The 21,192-nt window shown below is 39.1% G+C and overlaps 1 protein-coding gene across 2 annotated transcripts in view; it reads right to left on the bottom strand.

Moving 5' to 3' along the window:
• Nucleotides 1–21,192, bottom strand: part of LOC122783332 (leucine-rich repeat and fibronectin type-III domain-containing protein 2) — a 162,217-nt gene that overhangs the window by 71,570 nt on the left and 69,455 nt on the right. For both annotated transcript variants that reach the window (XM_044048063.1, XM_044048064.1), the window contains one exon: nt 2,210–2,344. The gene's annotated coding sequence lies outside the window, so the exon portion shown is untranslated. The remainder of the gene's footprint in view (nt 1–2,209; nt 2,345–21,192) is intronic.

Genomic DNA, 21,192 nt, shown 5'->3' with positions numbered 1-21,192 from the left:
TGCACTGAAAACGGACTTGGCAGAGATGCCGGCAGTTTCTGGATCAAGCTCCCGCTTTTCTCGTCCAGCGAATATTTTTCTCTTGGCTCAGCTCTGTGGATGTAATTAAGTAAGCTTAGTCTAGGTTCATAGTGTAGTGTGTGTGTGACTTGGATTTTCTATAATTAGACTCCAGCATGGAGTTCTATCCAAGAGGAGATTTTAAAGATGACATTTCAGTTTTCAGTGGAAGGTCAACAGAAATTTCTCCAATTCCAGCAGCTTCTCTTGAGTTCTCACTGCAGAGGTTTATGTCTGAACGTGGTGTTGAGCGAGAAGATGTCATGAGGGAGGAAGTCCCTGCAGTTTCCTTGCCCCAGATTTCATCAAATGCTCATTTCACTCTGGCCTGAGATTTCATCGTTTTTTCCAGAATGTGTCTTGACACTCTTTGGATGCAATTTTAGGTTGGAGAAAAGTTTTCATCGATCCCTGTGAGAGAAGTCTTCAGAGGCACACCCAACAGGTCCGCGACATTTTCGAGAGAATCAACCCAATGTGGCTGCTTGATTGCATTTGTCTGTATCTTTCTCTTTGTCTACCAATTGCAAAACGGATGACTTTGCCTCCCCTATGGCACCTCAGTTGCCATCACTCACCGGAACTCCCTATCTGTTGTCTTCCACAGAAAGCAAAGTTGAAATAAGCATGGATTAACTCAATGTCATGGCAGCTTTGTCCATGGGATAATGGGCGACAATGAGCTCAGCACTGACAAATGGTGCCAGTGTTGTCCCAGAAAGAGAGAAGAGTTTGGTAAATCACTCTAGGTTTTTGTTAAGTGTATCATCCAATCACTGTGGTGCAAGCAGCGCAAAATCCTGACAGAGAATATGTGACGGGGTCTCGTTTTCGAAAGATTTTTTTTTTCTTTTAGAACATGTCAACTTTTGCTTGGCTTCAGAAAAGCTCTGAACCGGCTCCTTGCTCTGCTCTGCCCCTCCCCCTGTACACCTGCTGCCACTCACACACCGCGCCGAAGATGAGCGTTAAACAAGACGCAGAGACTCCCGGCGAAGTTTTTAAAAAAGCGACTACCGACAAATCTACCACTTTCTGTCATACACCTAAATATATTACAAGAAGGAAATGCACAATTCTGCTGCTACCCCAGTGAGGTCCATCTAACTGTAAGGTATGAACCATCTCCAAGGTAAAGCATGGACAATCAACAGTTTTGTTCATTTGCACGTATCAAATCTGCAATTGGAGAATATACCGTATAAACTGTACATCACTGCACATTCATAAACCTCCATGCAGCTAAACACAGGCTTTGTTAATCACATTTTTTTCTACCCCTGTATTTGCATATTTCTTGGAATTGAGTTGTTTCATTTTTATTCATTTTGAGGGTCTTGGAGAGCTGACAGCGGAAGGCAGTATACTGTAGTAGTGTCTCTGATTTATAATGCAAATGCCTGCATTTTACAAAGTTCAACTGCTTAAATTCTACAGGCTAAGTTGTGTCAGTTTTACTGTGACCATGGATTTTTAGATTATATATTTCTTGACCTTAAACAGCTGCAAGACGAGCCTGACTTTTCTTTTTTCTTTCTTTTACAAACATGGAGTGGTCAAATGTAACTTTGCACAGTTTATTTTCTTGTAGGCAATAATGAAGAATTAAACCAGGTTTCTCATGTGCAATGTGTGGGAATCGGATTACTGATTAATTAGGTTATATACACCTATGGCGGTGGAAATATCAAGAAAATATTCATAAAATGCTCTCAGTTGGCAGTTTATACAAGACACTGAATACACTAACCTACACTGGTGCAGTGATAAAGATGCTAATAAGTTTGGTTGTAACATTAGCCCCAGGTGAGTTTTTACTCACAGCACATGTATGAGTAATAGGAAGCTAGCAGTCGAGAAATAATTGCAATTCACAGTCAGTGTGAACACACTGTGATGTACTGAGCACATCATTATTTGTAACATTTAGCTAATATAGATATGAAGACAAACCAGTTGCTTTATCTCTAAATCTCCGTAAAGCTGCAGATTGATTGATTGATTGATTAATATTTACTCAGTTTATCCAAAAGGAACATAACTATTCCATTAAAACATATGCGGAACTTGATGTTCAGGAGTTTCATTGTGAACGTGTTTGGTGGACACATGTCAGTGTGAATATATCACATCATACTCCGGTACTCACAGTAATCAGTGTTTTGGTCAGGTCAGATATCCAAGCACATGCTGAGTCATTGCCAGAAGGTGGGACTCTGATTCATACAACAGCTTATTTCAGTTGCTGTCGCATCTGTCTCGGTCAGTCGTGTATAAGGTCACCCTGATGGAGAGAGCAGAGAGGGAGAAGTGAATCAAAGGAACTTATGACTAACCTGCAAATGCGCAGTTATTTGAACACAATTTCAACTGGCGATTTTCAGTTGAGCATATTATGGAAAAGCAAACAAACAGAGGACCTTTGGAATCACAAGGCAATTTGTGCTCAGAGTGGAGACATTGAAAATGATGCAAAAGAAGCAACTGTTCATGACATTAACAAATTCAAATGCACGCTCTTTTCAGACAAGGTTTCAAAGGGGTCTGGTGAAGAAATTAGTTTTTTTATATTTGTTTCATAGAAGGGACTAGTTGGTGGCTTTAATCAATACCCTCATTAAACTTGCTGCACCTATGTCAGAGCACATGTCTTCCCAGATCCTACTGCTGCTTCTAGTCATAACAGGAGAAAATAAAAGCATACACAAAGAGTAAGTCAACAATTTTTCTTTCTCTTCTAGCTCCAGGCGTTGCCAGCCTGAGTGAGGCAATTAGTGCTCTGTTTACAGAACTTTAACTTTCTTGAAGTCTGCATCTGCCCGGATGTCTCTGTTTGTCAGTCAGACAGTCAGGGAAGAACACTTAATCATACAAAAGGCTAAAAGTGAAGGAAGTGAAGATGCAGTCTTGTGGACACAGCAAATACATTAGAGTCACTGTGATAATGGATAATAAGTGCGATGTCACACTGGTGTAGCATGATGGAAAAGCTAACAGCTTAATCCCTGAAAATAGCCACCCTTTGCACTTTTTTTCATCAAAACCTTGCCTGCAGGCTTCCTCCAGAGATGTTCAACTTAGCAACATCTGCTCTGAGCTGAGCAGGTGAGGTTTCCTTACATTTCTCTTCACGACTTTACATGCTGCACAAGCTGACTCAAGTTTATTTAAAGCAAAACAAAATCAAATACCACCTCCACCACCAACATGGTACAGAAAGAAGATTAACAAACATACATTTAAGATACAAACCTTCTTAGAATAGAACTGAAGCACCATTGCCAGTGCTTTAATGAACAAAGAAAACGAGGTCATTTTTCACAATGGCATCTTCACTACTGCTTTCTTCTCGTCCTCGTCTTTGTTTTGTACCAATTAAAACAGGTTGACACTCTGTTTCCAAGTTCTTCTGCTTTTCATTGCTGCGAGTGCAACTTTAACTTGTTTGGCCTGGACACTCACGATCTAAGACGAGGATGATGGATACATGTGGGCCAGGCAATGCGCAGTTTGGTTGTTGCAAAAGGAAAAATCTCAGATGTGAAAACTTTCAAACGGAAGAAAAAAAAAAAAAAAAATCTGGCAAACCATAGTGTCTCGGGAGGAAAAAGCACTACTACTACACAGCAGTGGAAGGAATAATTCAAGAATCTCCTCACTTCATCAACAAACCCCCTTGACAAACATCTACACCCTTCTTCTTTTCACCCTGTAAACCCAGGACATAAACAATCTCTCTGTTCCACAACAACAGTTAGGCCATAACTTATAAGAGTGCCCCCATCATTCCAAGGACATAAAACATCACATCTCTATCTGTCCTTTGCTCGTTTGCCCTCTGACACTACTTTGCTTTAAGACCACCTGACGATGCTTGGATTCAATTCTACAGGAAGACAACCCATTGCCTCCTTGTGTTTTTTTGACAGCGTTGCCACTGCCATAAATTGCAAGGTGACCTTCAGCTAGCACTGGAATGGTTTGCAGCCGAGTGTGAAGTGGTTAGCATGAGGACCAGTACATCTAAGCGTGAGGCTATGGTTCTCACCCAGAAAAAGGACGGAACGCTCACTCCAGCTATAGGAGGAGTTGCTGCTCCTAGTAGAGGAGGTGAAGTATCTTGAGGTCTTGTACATGAGCTGAGGTGAAACAGACCGACTGGAGTGACATCCTCATGATGCAGATCTAGACTCTCAAAAGTATAGATCGCTCAAAAATCGTCGCAAGCTGTGGATAATGAGTAAAACAATGAGATTGTGGATAAAAGCAGCCGTAATGACTTTTCCTCTAGAGGGTGGTTGGACTCAGCTTTAGAGATGGGTTAAGGAGCTCGGACATCTGAGAGGAGCTCAAAGTAGAGCCACTGTTCCTTCACAAAGAGGAGCTAACTTTGGACACCTCCCTGGAGACGTATTTCAGCAGCAGAGATCACTACTCTCAGCTGGCTTGGGAATGCCTCAATATCCCCTTGGAAGAATTGGTGGAAATGACTCTGTTGAGTGTCTGCTTTTCCCATGACCCTGACCCCGATAAGTGGACACCTCCCTCAAGGTCTGGCTACTTTAAAGGACATGAACAGCAGATTTATATCTTTAAAGTTTAAAGTTAAATGGATACCGCAAGTTTAATTTGGTGCAAATAACTGATATGTTTGCTACTATGGTAGCAAAAATATATACGTTGTTTTTTCAAAGGTTGCTCTGACTCATTAGAGTACACACAGTCCTTGGTACATTCATTGGATTTATAAATAAGACTTATGTATAAAGCAACTTTCTATTATGCCATGTGATTTCTGCCACTGTCACAGTTGAAAAGCTGCAGAATATCCCCCGCAAAATCCCTTTGACAGGCTTGTTCTGTAGCGTGGGGTGTTACTAAGCCACAGAGATTTCCTGACTACCTTGGCTGTAGCGGTTTTCTTTTGCCAAGAAAACCTCTGCTTTGATTCTGACAACACAATATGCTTAATGAGATGCCAGAGCCTGCAGGCGCTGTTCTCCATCCCTCCCTTCACCCACCTACAGCAACACAGGTGCCCACACTGCCTGGTGGTGGATATAACACTTGTTTGAAGTTGTAGAAGTTCAACGAGCATTCACTACAATTTCATGCCGTATAATTGACACACTACTGTTGGCATTAATGACATAGGTCATCAACAGCTGCCAGTCTAGATTATGGTTGATGTAACACGATGAAACGTGGCGCAGTAAAAAAAAAAAAAATTGATGTAAAGCATATTAAAGACAATGATAATGCAATGAACGATGCACTCTCTCGTAAAATAAAGTAAGTTAAATACAAAGAGCATACGAAGACATTATTGGCATAAATCAATCACCACATACCTATTTCTGTGTATCCTATATTTACTCCTCTTAAGAAGACCTAGCTAGTTAAAATGTAATATATGTTGATCTTGCTTAAAAGGGGCCAAAAGAATGTAATTGGCTGAAAGAAATGCTTTGAAATGTGTTGTACAGGCTACATACCATACAGGGTTCCATGTTGGCTGCAGTCAGTTTCTTGGCATAAAACACAAAATGAGCATGTTTATGTATGTCCGATAAATAAATGATTTCCCCAGTTGCTGAAAGCGAAATGCATGAAGCTGTGCTTTTAAATTGCATCAACTTTACCAATCGATGTGCTTGGTCATTTATGCACTCATTAAGGGATCGATCAAGTTGGATGGAGGACGTCAAGCTACATCATTCACGACGAGAACATCAGGAGTCGCAGACACAATTCTACATGGCAATAAAATAACCTACCATAAATCAACAGACAGTACACAAACTGCAGTACATTTAACTGGGCTGCCATATGAACAGTTTCACTCACACACCAAAAAAAAAACACTGTTGCTTCAAATATTCTCAAGTGTGAGTCTTGTTAATTGTCTAATATGAGGCACAGAGAACATATCGAAATGAAACCTAAGCCACAGGTGGGCCCTTGGAATTTGCCTCCATTTTTATTAACACATGAGTCACTGAATGAATTGTGCATTCAAAATAAGTCACTGTAAACCTGGTGAAAATAATGTTATTATGATCAAATATGAAACTACATGCTGAGATGTGAAAATTGCCTTGTTTGCGTCAGTCTCTCGGGGGGAAATCATTTGCAAAATGACAGTGTTCTATTTGCAAAATTAACTCCAATCTTAAAGCCTTGAGATCTGCGATTTGATGGCGCCACGACATCACCTGCAACAGTGATTCAGTCATACTGGTTTACACTCATATGTGGCATACTTTATCATCTATTATCCTGTAAATAGTAATGTAATTTGAAAATCAACACCATGTTCTTTTGAAGGCAACTGGAAACTATTAACTAATTAACTCCTCAGGAAAATATTTACTGATGAATCATGACAAAAACAGTTGTTTTTTAAACCATCACCGCCTGATGTTTATTCACCAAAATATTTGTCAAAGTGCATCTATTTTTGATGCACAGACAATATTGACATTCCGCAAATATTAACATTCCATATTTAAATTCTTTCAGTAAAGCAAAGGAGGACCGATGCTGTAAGTGAAGATCAGGACAGAGCAGGATCTTGCAAACAAGGGAGAGTGTGTGGCTTAAAGACAGTGAGGAAAGGTTACTACCTAATGTCTGAAAATGTGTGGCAAGCTTTTAGTCTTACATTACTGATCATATAGTTAGCTCTAGCATTAACTCCAGGTGAGTATGGCCTTGGTCGTGCCGTGTACTCCCATAACTCATGCAAGTGACATGAGTTTACGTGCATAAAATGGTGGCAACGCATTTCAATTAAGCACACGCATGCAGTCCTGCAGCCAAATGTAATGTGCGCCTGTGCTCATAAAGTCAATTTATTACAAGACAAATTGTAATTAGCTGTTCATAGCCACACGTCAGTTCAAAGAGAGGACCAATTAAACATCTAATACAGCGAGTTAATAGACTGTTTCATTGATGTTGAATATACTGCTCCATTGTTTTGATCTGCAAAAAAAATTAATAAAATCAAATATTGTGCTATGTTGACCACAGTGTATCCAAATGATGTATCTTGACTGTTTGTTATGCCCGTCTTTATTTGTTGTGTTCCTCACAAGCGAAATATGTATAATCAAACATACTCCACAGCCATGCTAGCAGCTCTGTGAGGCTGCGCTTAATGTTGCATTCACACAATGTCAACAGAATAGGGGGAACAAGAAAAACAGCCCTCGGCATTCAAACTCATTCAACTCAAATTCATACATTATTCCTCAGTGGTTAGTCCTAATGCTAACTTTGCCGCCATGTCAGATTAATGGACCAATTAGCTACTTTTGTTGTGTAACTTGTTTGTAGCAGTAAAACCAGTTTAAGAGCATGGCTCCTACAAAATAAGACAAATAGACTGTATTAGTATTAATATTGGATTTCATTTTGATATAAAAGGCCATGATGGTACACACACAATGCAGCCATTCAGCCAACTAACCTGCCTTAGCACCATTGACGCTTTAAGCAAAATTCTTGTGTCACAATGCTGAAAAGTTAACACTGGCAGGGTATGTTGATCTGCATAACATATGATTCTATTTGAACATGATAACATGCTAAAGTCTGCTGATTGGCATGAGATTAATGTGAAGCCATGGTATGTTGTCATAGGACTGCATATAGATTATCCAGTTATGCAACTCTGCAGTGTCTGACCCTCCCTGCTACCCTGCTTTGTATTATGGCAAAGTCGTATATTATGTGTATACAGGAAGGGGGGGTAACCCATGTGTTGCAGTCTTCAGTCCCACCATTCGATGCCACTAATTTGTACACAAGGTGACAGTTTGAGAGAGAGAGGAAATCCATACATCCTAAGATGCTTCTTACACGGCTCCCTGTATCCTCCTTGCGTACTTTCTTACACTTTTGTCTGAACCATCAAAACACTGGTGATACTGTCCTCCCAAATAACATCACACCTCTCTCTCTCTGCCTGTCATAATAACCTGACATGTTACTCAGTAGTGTACCATGACAGTCTCAGTCTCCATCTGCAGGGACTTGCCCATGACACCTTGGCTGCAAATGAGATGTCTCAAAGACCACAGGTTTAGAACGAATGCAAAGCACGTACCTCTGCCCTGCTGTTGGCAGTGTTTTGATCCAAGTGCTGGACGGGTAGACTGGGGGTCCTTTTGAATGCTAATGAACGATCTCTTCAAAAAGGTAAGACTTCTTAAGGTCACCTTAACTACTGAGCAAGATGTTAAAGATGACTTTACATGGCATCAAAGTACTCGCACAATATATAGCCAGTCACGTCCTCAACACAACTCAGCTGGTTGGAAATGCACGTCAGGTCAATGGTGTTGGATGAGAATGAAACAGAATGACTTTGCAAGGAAGGAGGTTAAAATTCTACCACAGAGTTGTTTCCTTTTTGTCTGGTCAACGCTAATCATCGTGCTGTTTCACTGCCAATAACAACATTGTTTTCTGAATAAATCACACCATTTCTCACTGCTCTCTCAGTTATATTGCCACATATGCATAATATGTGTTGTAACTGCAGTCAGGTAACCTATTCAAACTGCTGTTAGAAGCTTTTCAGACCACCTCCGCATTGAGCCAACCCTGTTTTCCACGACACTGTAGGCCCAGAGCAGGGGAGGTGGAACCTGGCCTGCTGTTGGCTCTATCTTTAGCCCTGCATCAACGTTGACACATCGTGTGGTTTGCTTGAGTGGGTCTTCATAATTCATCTCTGTTTGAGCAGAAATCAGTTTGAAAGGAATTAATGCTACGCTGGCTCAAGCGATCAGTCATTTAGTCATTACCACTGTGCTTAACAGTTGCAACCAATCTCGGAGCACCAACTCCCTAGTGAATACAGATCACAGTGCTGTGATGCTGAACATTGTCACTCAGTTTAAAAATTGAAAGTACATTTTCAAGGATTGGAGAAAGCATCTGTAGCAAGTGATGGATGTCTATGAGTTTGCAAATGCTATGCTCGGTCGCTCGACATGTGTGTAGATTATGCTTCAGCACAGAGAGCAAATATATGTAGTTTGTAGAAAATGCTATTAGAAACCAAACTTCAATTTGTTAACAGCAGCTTGCCACAGAGAAGCTGCCAGTAGACGAATGTTCACAGATTTTCATAAGTACGAGTAGCGGAGTAGGAAATAAATGGCTACAGCAGTGGCAACAGCCCGCTAGTGACAGTGTAGTTAACACAGAAACAAATAATTCAGCTAATTTAAAAAGGAAAAATGGTGACACACATTGCATCTGTTCTCACTTGATAAAAAAAGAAAAACATACCATGAATGCATGTCACAAAATAAGGTAATTTAGGCTATTTATGTAGTATGAATAGACGCTATATGTTGTTATTCCACAGTGCTATGTAATTAAATCAGGATGGAGGAGTCCAACGGTAAAATGTATGCTAAATTCTAAGAAGTTGAGCGTGATATAATTGAGTTTAAACTGTGTAAAATAGCTCTCTACTCTCAGAGACTCATGTCACTCACCAAAACTGTGTATAGCTTTAAATCTGGGAGGATTTTTATCAAGTATTCGAAAACACAGACTTCCACAAGGAACACAGTCTTGTGAGGTTAGGTTAAAGAGTAAATGCCCACCATCATACAGTTCATGAGGTGGCTGGAGGAGGGAAGGGAACAATGCCCAGGAAACAACCTTTAAGACCAGCTTGGTGGAGGTAAGCCAAAATACTAAGCTTGGCAGAAGAAGTACTATTATATTTGCTGTTAGGAATTTTAACGTTTGGTCACATGACCTTATAAAGCACATCTAAGTGGTATTATAAAGTTTTAGGTTGAAATATTATAGGCAGGCTGTATTTTATATCTGTACATTCATCTGTGTACCGACAAAATCTCAAAAAAAAAAAACAATGCAGACCAAACCGTTTTTATTTCAAATTTTGCGTAGTTGCTGGTGTTTGCCTTTTGTCAGAGTGTCTGACAGTCAGTGACACAAAAGTCACGTTGTACCTCTCAGAGCATGAGAGTGAGACATTGCAAGGAGCTGCAAACCAGCGAGATCCTGTAAAATGTGTCAGAAAGCACTGCTCCGCACCCCGCGAGTGTGATGCATCTGAGAGATGAGTCCGTGTATTTATAGACTCATTTGCATGCAAGATATATTATGAAGCTGCATACAGTAATTTACTGTGTTAGTTGAGCCCTCCAGTGCCGCACACAAGACGGGATATTTGAGCTGATGACAAGTACACAAGTGCTATGCATTATGTATGCGAGGGTAATGCCACATTTCAAATTCCAAAAATCGTTGTTGTGAGATCTGTAGAGGTTGTTGAGATGAGGCTTACATAAAGAGTCTAAGCTTGAAGCTCATGTTTGTCTCCTGCCAGGTTGTAATGTATTCTGTTCTGTAGGCACACTGTAAAATGGATTACATCCAAAAACTACCAAAAAATAATCTTAATATGACACGTTATCACCCATCATACAGTTTCAACAAAGTGATATACACTTGTTAATGAACTGTGAATCAATTCTCCTTTTTAAATCAGTTTATTTAAAATGTCCTGGGAGGGTATGGGGTTAAACATGACCGTCTTCTAGATAACATGCTAACTTGTTATCTTAGTGATTGAAGTAGTATAATGAGGGGTGTGAATGTAGGTCATATATAAAGAAAAGATGCCTGCTGCATAATAATGCATGGGATTAAGAAGGAAGTAGCAGTTAAGAGTACAACATAACATTCATATACACAAGGGCGGGATGGTTGTTTTGTTGGCATGCGATTGACTCCTTTTCCACTGACAGCAAAGAAGTGTGGCTTTTTTCTTCTTTTTTTTTTCTCACCAGTTAGTCAAGCTTGATATTACAAACATGTTATAAACAACCAGCATGGTGGGGAGGAAGCAGGAAGTGCTACACATAAGGGAATAAAATACCATTTAGAAGTAGTTGCATTAATCGAATGTCACTGAAAACTTGCGAATTTGGTTCACTTCTTGTACTGTAATAAGTAACCTGTGCATTTTTAGCACAGACAAGCCTCATTTGGACAATGTAAGTGAGAAGCCAGAGCTTGAGGATCGACCAATCTCCTTAAGCTCCTTAAGCAACGGAGAAAGGCAAGTGAAACAGGACAAATACAGCGTGTCGTCACTGATCAGCTGAAATCGGCTGTGTCGCTGGCAAAACATGGTAACTCATTTCAAATGACATTGTCTATGTTGTTATTACTGGTACAACGGTAAAAAAAAACAGAGTGCACAATATCTCCCTGCTAATTTCAATCAGGCAACAATAATAACATATTATTATTGATTTGAGAACCTTCACATTCACCTTTACGTTCTGATTGTAGTAGGTGCAGCAAATATTAAGAAATATTTTGTAATAACCTATTTAAAAAAAAATTAAATAATAACAATTAATAATTAAATGAAAAACTAGTATTCATTAAAAAAAAACACATCATGGTAAAATCTTGTCACATTTATGGATTCAGTCCAAGTAGAGTTAAAGATGGATTCACTGTGAGCTGATCGATTTGCAAATAAAATGACTGTGGACTGATGTCACTCGCTAAATGCCTCAGTGTAACAGCGTGTGAGTAGACGCTGCTTCCTGTCAGGATTAATCTCTTGTGACGAGGGGACTTGTGACATTTTGATGCTGGTACCAGTAAACAAAGTGAAGGCCTCATTGGACACAGTCCCCCATAGGGAAAATATACTGTAAGTATTCTCCATTTTGAAATGTTCTAAGCAAAAATCTGTGTTTGGAGACCAGAGATTAAAATGTGTTCTGTTTTTAATAAACCCTTAAAATGGTTTGTTTAGTTTGTTACTGCTGGTTTCTTGGGAGTTGGGGAGGAGGGAGTCACCTCATTCGCGTTGTGATCAGGTTTCCCCCTAAATGCCCCTTAATTATTGGTTATATAGTCATGATTGAAAATCATGCAGGTGATTTGAAACTATAGTGTGTATCTATAAACAAATGTCTGTTACATTCAAAGCACTGTCAAATGAGTTCACACATTTTCGCTGATTAAGCTCATCAGCTTCACACGGCCCTCTGTGTTACTCAGTTGTGTTTTCCCGTGACACAGGAAGTGTTTCATTGTATGTCGAGACAGATGGAGGCAACAGTGACATTGTGCTTGTCATGTTGCTGTTATGCTAGTAACCCTTGTTTAAAAGAAGTCAAGCTTTTCGTTCTTAATATTTTCATGTTTACAATGACAATAAAGACTTTCTACACCCAACTTACAACGCAATGACGTTTGATGCATTCAGACTAATATATTAGTGAGCTGTTAAAACTGAGTGGGAAATTAAGTTCAACTTTGCAGTACCTACTCAATGTCACACTGTAAAATCTTAAAACTAAGCTATGGAAGACACTTCATACTGCTTTTAAAAAGCAACCTTTTTATTACCTGGACTTCCCATTCTAATCTTTGAATATGTCTTTATGGCTTCATTATTATTTTCCCCCTTGGTTTTAGAATGTGCTTGTCTTCTCTGTTTAAGTTGAATTCTTGTGAAACACTAAAAATACTTAAAATGTGCACCACTAAATACAATTATTAGTAGTAGTTGTGAGATGGCAGCGAACAGGATGGCGTAAGACCACTGTAAAATTGCACAGCTCGAAATCTATGGGATAAATGCTTCTTATCCCCGCCCGCCACTGTGCTGTTGCTGTACACACACACAAACGCTCCTTCAGTCATTTCTGATAGTATTGCTTAACACAGCCTGTTTACAGGACACAGCGTGCACATACTATTACAGTGTTTCTGCTCATTAGGACAAAACAGAGGCAAAATAATAGCACATGCAATAATAAACAATCAAATGTTACACACTGCAGCTTTAAAACTCGTTAAATAACACTATATTCTGACACTTTATCCAATTACCAGCCCGAAAAGCACATCGAGGCAGTTGTGAGATGAGGCTTATTTGTCCGTAAATACATGCTCCTCCTCATCAAACGCTTTTATGACATGGTGTAAGGAGGTAATTGCTGACAGCAGTTTTGCAATTTCAGTAACTTCCCTTTAGAGCGCTCAATTGGACGTCTCATTGAAATCTTCTTTAAAGGAGATACACACTTTTTTTTTTTTTTGTTTTACACTAAATTCCAAAGAGCATAAAGACAACTCTTGCTTTTTCGTCCTGGGAACCAGCACCGAAACACAGCTTTGTCCTCCTGAGCCACATGTACTGCACGTGAAGAAATTAAAGGTTTCAGCGTGTTAGCTATAATGACTGTAACTCTGACAGTAGGTGGTAATTATATTGTCTTTGCTAAGCTCTCTGTGTGACTCATATTTTTTTATATATATATAATGCCTGCCACCTTGAATGTCTGTGGACATTTTTTCATCACTAAAAAAAATAAAAAATATAATTAAAGAGAAGAGGCTGGTTTAACTTATGGCTTTGAAAGTGGCAGAGCGGTTCATTACTTTTATCAAACAATGGTCAACTATTACCAAGTACAATGGATATTATATCATTGTGTCCACTTTGACTCCAGGATTACAGCTGTTGACTCAAATCTTCCTCAGACAGTACCTTTGGCTCATCTTTCACTTTCCCACACTCCCTCAGTGGGGCTCTTGCTTTGTGTCCCATCTTTGACTCATAGGAAATTGCTGCTTCGGAAGACCAGTTTGGATCTTCTGATGTCATAAATTAATCATTTGTAAACTAAATGTATGCAAAACAATGCCAAAAAGTCTGACAATCGATGTGATTTGATGTCGGGGCATATTTCATCTTTTCTGGCTGATGTGCTCCTCTGTCTGCATCTCATCAATTTCGCTTCTTCAAAATACATCAAACAGTCCCACTGCTGTCAGTCAGAGAGACGCGACCGAGTTCCTGAGTTCCTCTCCTTGATGACACTGTCATGTTTGTTGATAACATGCTACATTCTGTTTGCAGGAACCAGCTGCCGAGGGCAACAACAAGGCGCTGATGTGCAAAAATACCACCAAACACCCCAGAGAGACATGAATGGAGAAACAAGGCCGACACTAAATTTAGCATCAGCAGAGTTTGAGTGCCTCTGATGAGGCAAATGAGTAGTTTCTCCACGTTTGCATGATGTGGGACTTTTGATGAAACATACAAAGCTTTAGTCAGCAGTCACATGAGATTTATTATGAGTATTAGGGCTAAACTGAAGAGAAAAACATTAAATGGCAATATTATGAGAATTATAATAATATTTTCTATCATTATTTGACTATATGTAGTAATATTATTATTATTCAGTAATGTTCAGTATTATTATTATCATCAATATTATTGATGATAATTATAATAATTAGCAATAGCACGCAGGGAGATGTAACCAGGGAGATGATGACTTCCTGTCTGTGTGATTCTTTCTTCGAAACAGATGCTAATAATAATGTGGGGGTGATGAGCCAAAATATTAAGTATTTCTTTATTTGTGAAGCCTAAACCAAAATATGACTTCACAAAATGTTCTGCGTTCCTCCACTTGTTGCAGCTGATCCTTTGCCTAAATAATGAATGAATGAATACATTTATTCTCATAATATTTCAAAAGATAATAAAACAAATCGAAAGATTAAAAAAACAATTTTCTTCAGTTTGCTACATTTTGATTAAGCTTAAACAATCTCCACATATTGTTTATCATTCTATTATGGCAGAACGCCGCAGACAGAAACATCATGCATTAATACATTTTGAGATTGTCGGTTGTTTGTATCAATATTTCACACTTTCACACTAAATTAACACATTACATAATAAATAACATTATTATTCTCCATTAGCACAATATGGTCACAAAAGTCATATTGTGATTATGTTTGACAGATATTATGATTGCAATTTCATTCATAATTGGTATGACTAATTAATTTACATTTTAACTGTCCAAACTTTGCACTTCATGCCCATTTGCATTCTGAAAGTTTGTCAGTAGGTTTTCTATAATATATCATCTCTAGCCTGATTTGTTGAACATTTTATTACTTCAAAAATGTATATTATATATGACTGAACTTTCTTATTTAATGATGAAAGAAAACCAAAATGCTCCATCTGAAAGCCCTTATCTCAACAGTAAGTACATGGTCATTTGCATAATTCATAATCAAAAATTGTCAACCCAAGTTTTGTCACTTGATGTGATTCAGCCCCCGTAAGACATTTGTGTTAACTTAATCCATTATGTTTATTTTTTCTGTTTTGATGATTCATCTTATTGTTTTCTCTGAGTCACTGTATGTCAGCACTATTCATGCAATCATATTTTGTGGCAGAGAATCATTGCACATGATTAAGCCCTGGCAGTGATTTTTAGATTAGTCTGATGTGTGCATAATCTTTCTATACAGTGCAATTAACTGAACTGAGTAGTCTGGCGAGATTAAGACGAAAGAAAATAAATGATGTAACTCTCATTACAGTACTTAAAGTAATACAATCGCTCATCAAGCTCTTTTACTCAAATGATCCCAAGACAACAGGAAGGCATCTGTTAGGCCACAATTTCATATTAACCAAACTACCCTTTGCTGCATCTACAAAATTGAATGTATAAGAGATAACAAAATAAAACCCGATTAAACCACTTGTTTTGTCTTTTGTTATAATCAGTGCAACAATCAATTACTAAATGAATTGTCAACTGTTAAATCCTGATATCCTGAGGTGTGTTTTGGAAACACAAGAAACCACATTTTTCCAAATGTTCCCATACACGATGATGGGATCCCTTTTGGCTCCACTGCTTTAAAGGGGACATATTATACCCTATTTCCCCCATTAAAATAGTTCCCTGGTGTCCTAATGAACATGTCTGTGACATGCTTTGGTCAAAATACCATAAGGATGAAGCATCATAGCAGTTCAATAACCCTGCTAAACCCGCCCCTTTCAGAACGCTCGGTTTTCGTGCATGGTCCCTTTATATGCAAATGAGACACATGCAAACACACACCCACTTCTTCCAGGGGGTTTCTGATTTGTCCTCTTTACAGCGCTTTACAGCTCTATTCGTCTCCCCCTCCCTCCACTAGTTCTCTGACAATATCAACATGGCATTGTGCGCAGAAAACAGCGAGAGTGCTGTCACAGGAAGAGACGTCCTACATAAGGATCGAGCCGAACAGTGCCAAACTGTAAATCAGTTAAAAACACAGTCTGGCTGCAGTCTGATGCGAAGTGGTGCGAACACACAAACACACGTTTGCTGACTTTATCCGGCACATTAGCTTCATATATAAAATCCTCTGAGGCTGGAAGTTTGTGTAAAACACTGTGTTCCACTGTGCAGCCACCAACAGCACACTTGTCCCTCGGCGTTGACATAATACCGCTCTTCCTCCCTTGCCTGCACTCTCGCAGGGACAAGGTGGAGCTAAAGTGGAGCTCTCCAAGTAAACTTACTGGTGGGGCGGTAACATTCGTGGTGAAATGCGCATGCTGCTGTCATAAGCGCAGCGAATTCAACATCGAGTGTTTCATCGCCTATACTTACACTAAGCGGGACTACGAAAACATGACTGAGTATTCTTTTTCCACACTTTGGCGACTGGTAGGGCCTCCAGAGTCCCAAATATAGGTATTGAAATGGTTAAAAAGTTGATTTTGCAAAATATGTCCCCTTTAATGATCAGCTGATCATATAGCATTGTTGACATGACTAGGGTCATGCACACGTTAGCAGCCACACTGTTCAAAATCGATTGCATTTTGATTAATTGCAGCGTATGTCAATGAAGGTAAATGCTCAGGGCATGTATACAGGTAAAAAAGACACACGGATTCTGATATGATTATGACCTAAGGATGGTGGTAAAAAGATTGTCAGAGTGGCCATGGGATTATTCTTTGATTCTCCAGGAAACAATCAATATTTACATCATACCAAGTTTGTTTGCATGATGCTAATAGTGTATCTAGAAATGTGATTCATACTAAGTGACTCAAGACCTGATGATTTACAGAGCATCTGGTGCCAGCAACGGGACATATTGTATAGTGGACTGAAGGTTAGAGTTCCAGTTTGCTGTTTTGGAACACTGTGGCACGTGGATAAACAAAAATCCACACACTGACTGAAAGACTATGTATAGTTACCCTTTAATCCTCTGGTTTCTGATGTGCTTAGACACGAGGCTGAATTAACAGCTTCTCTGAATGTACCTCTAGTGTGGGGAGGAGAGTGTGTTGGATACATCTTTTACCATAGACCATGTAAAAAGTGTGCTCAATAACTGATTTATAACATCAGGAAAAAAAACTTTCCAGAGGAGTTAATGGATTTAATCACTATTTGCAGGTACTCTCCAATGGGACATGGTGTCAGTTTTGTAAATAATGTTCACATTTAGAGGAAAATAGATGATAAAGCACGACACATCCATGGACACCAGTATGATTGACGACGGGTATTGTTCAATTGCTCTCACGTGTTCCAAGAAATATTATGTGACACACTATTCATCGGCGGATATTCTTATTATTATCAGACTCATTTCCACATTAATACATCTGTTCATAGACCTATCAATAACAAACTTAATTTTTCAGAAATATGAGCACACACATACTGGTTTGCAGATGTGGTTAATTGTCTCAATGACATGTGATGAAAGATGATCACACATATCACTTGCAACTCATAAGAAGTAATGAACACATTAGATGGATGTGATGAATATATTGCAGATGTGACTCATATGAGCTTTGACTGAAGCTTTAATTGTCGGCGACATCTGCATTAACACTCAAAAAAACAACAGCCAGCGTGGGCTGCGCAGTTCAAAGCTGTCTGTGTTCACCTCTGTAGATGCGCCCATCTACAGTGTAGTGATGACTTCTTGATGACACATGGTATGATTTTTAAACTATCAAAGTGAGCCAGATGCAAATTGTATAGTGCTGGATTACAGCAACTGTTTCCTGTCTGCTAAGGTTAAGGTGCACAGTTTGGTGTCAAATGTTACTCTAATATAAGGTATTCAGTATTATGTTAACAGATAATCAGTTGACATCAGTTTATCAACTGGTTTTCACTTTCGTTAGATACTGTTAACTCACCTATGATTTGAGGTTTACTTGAAAATAAACACATTGTCAACAATGTATTAAACGTATTAAAAAGTGAGACTATTCAGAAGTGGATATTCAACTAAAAAGGGAAGTTGTTACATGATGGTTGATACCGCTGCAAAAATAGTATTCTTAGTCAACAGGCATTTTTGTGTAGGGTTAGATACACAGCACAACTTATATTCTACTGGCAGTTTGTCAACTTTATGTCATTTATCAGTTGAATAAGTGTCAACTGATTTTCTGTTGACATGGCACTGAATACATGTTGATTACTAAGAGAGAGTCAACAATAGACAAAATGAAGTGTTCCCATAGAGCTTACAGTACCCTGCACAGCCAACTCATGGTGCAATTACTGTGCAGGAAAAAAATAAAATGGCTTCAGGTGGCATTTGATGATTCATTCACACTGTGTTCACTTCTGAACACATCCAGGAGTGTCAGTCGTATGTTCTTTAACCAGTAATGTTCCTGCTTTTCATACTGTACTGACAAATTGTTCAGTGTCAATTAATTGATCAATTAAATCCTGCCAAAAAGGTAATTATAATTGCCTTAACTGGGCCAACAGAAAGTGAGAAAAGGTAATCATCTAGTTTGTGGAAACACTGGAACAGATGTATTTATGTGTACTGTTTGTCTCACGTTGTTGTTATTAGTTGGGAATGATTGTTTCATGTGAATGAGCAATGGAAATATAACATTCAGTCAGCAATTCCCCAAGTATTGGTTTACTGTTCGTATAATTGAAGAGGCTGAGGCAGCGATTCCCAACTATTGTTTTTCAGTCTTCATTAGTTAGCAACAATGAGTCATTGATTATTTTATTTTCCGATTCTACAATATTACTATTTATCATCATCGTCATCAACGTTACCTTGGAATCTAGAGTCAGCAATTTTCAACTACAGTGTTTTGCGGTTTTCTGTATTTATTAGTTGGATGTTTCTGCAATAAAATGACTTGTATTGCATTGAAGCAAATTCCCATTCAAGAGCCGTCATAGTGAAAATCTTTAATGGCTCTTTTTTTTAAACAACTGTCAGCAGGACCAGTCTCCCACAGAGGACCCTTGGGCTTTTTCCCAGTAGGGTGAGATAGAAACTACAGGTCATAAAACAACAGAAAGCTGAGAGTGAGATACCCTGTTGGCCCACTTTTCCTCCGTGAATTACAGAAAATAGCTTGGCAGTCTTCCTCTCCTCGATCGATAGTTTTTAATAAAGCTTGTTTTTATGACGCCTGTATGAAGAATAACCTTCCTTTCCTTCCTTTCTTCCTTCATGAAGCTGGGTTAACACTGACATGTTTAAGATCAGATTTGACATGAAGCTCTGGAAGTGTCTGAGAGGATGACGGCTCTCGTGTGATTCAGAAATGCATTTTCTAGTCCGTGATATCCATCCTGCTTGTGGCACTGTTACCTTATCTTATCTTATCCCAATCAACGATGACTAAAACCAGTTTCATACTCGTCTTTTCTGTTGGCTATGTCCAATAGTCACACCGAGAAAATGGATCACACTGGGAATTGTGACGTGGTTCATCGAAAAAATAACCCTGCAAAGGTCTTTCCTGTGTTACAGTTATATTCAATCTTATTTACCATGACAACACAGTGTCAAAAGCACGTATATGAGAGCATTAGCCACGATACAGAGCCTATTCATGGAGCCACTGGGACAATTTTAGTAAGTCGCTGTGAAAAACTTGGCTGTACCCTAAAGTTTGAAAAGCATTAGCACTAAACATTTTGACAGGCTGCATCCTCCTCTGGCAAAAAGTTGATGAGATGACACAATCAGTGTTTGATGATGATTGTCCCTCATAAGGCCTGATGTGTAATTATGCCTGAGTAATTGGATTTCTCTTGTTCATCTCACCACTTAGCATTTTCCCTTCTCCTCGCAGTAGTTTGTTTCTAGATGCATAATGTTCCGCATGGATTGAGTGGCCATTTTTGCATATTAATGCCATACGCGCATCATCAACTATCCCATGTGCGCACCCAACGACACAGCAAAGCCAAATAAAAACATTGGCTTTGAACATTTAAATACATCAATTCACAAATATATGTTAATGTGTACCTTCCTAAACGCTCGGGTGCCCAGTATTATTTGGTTTTAGCGTTCTGTATCCCATGTGTAGGATCATGCATTGTGAAGTTGTTTAGCCCCAGTAACACATCAACTCTGATCTAATGCTGCGGTCGAGTCATATCGTTAAACATTAATTGAAGCAACTAAAGTGGTGAAACATTCATTCCAGCCTCCTAATGGCAAAATAAACTGAACATTTCTGACAGATGCAATGTCTCCCAAAGACAGTCGACAAAACTAGATGTTGTTATTGTTATGCAACATGGCCTAGTTTAACAGGTCCAGGAATGACCCAAGTCTCAGATATGACCCACTTGGATGTAGTAAGGGGAGTAGAACATTGGTGGGAACTGCATGGCGCTGCAAGTTATGAGGGAAACGTAATAGAATCTGTTGACTTTTGCAAAGATGATATGTCTTGCAAGACCTAAACAAGTCAGTGCAACAACGCAATTGAGTGTCAGATTTCACACCCTCTTCAATGCTTCGCACTCTTCCTCCTCCACCTATCTCACTCAGCTCCCTGCCCAGTTTTTGGCATTTTTCAAAAGCAAGCGTTGGGTGGAGTTAGCCTCAGAAGAGGGGGTTTAGTTACGCTTCAAGTATGAATGAACTGAAAGTGTACATGGGCTCACAAAACAACCAAACACCTTGCCACAGAATGTGTCAAGTATGACAAGGCCCTTACAAGATCATGTAACAACAGATTTAAATGATCTGTTTGTGCATATGGTGTTTCTCTTCACAGGACAGCATTGCTCGGCTGCACCAGTATTTTAAACAACCAACTCATTAGCTTTTTTGGGCCAAGTCTTCGGAGATCTCTTTGCACACCAAAGTGTGAATCCTTGCCGCTGAATAATAAGAAACCATCTGGACAATGCTGACCTTTGAGGTTTTGGAGAGCCGGAGTGTCTACAA

The sequence above is a fragment of the Solea senegalensis genome, linkage group LG16 (genome assembly GCF_019176455.1).
Source record: "Solea senegalensis isolate Sse05_10M linkage group LG16, IFAPA_SoseM_1, whole genome shotgun sequence".
NCBI classification, from domain to species: domain Eukaryota; kingdom Metazoa; phylum Chordata; class Actinopteri; order Pleuronectiformes; family Soleidae; genus Solea; species Solea senegalensis.
Note: the sequence above shows the minus strand (reverse complement) of the source record. Positions and strands in the feature narration are given on the sequence as shown.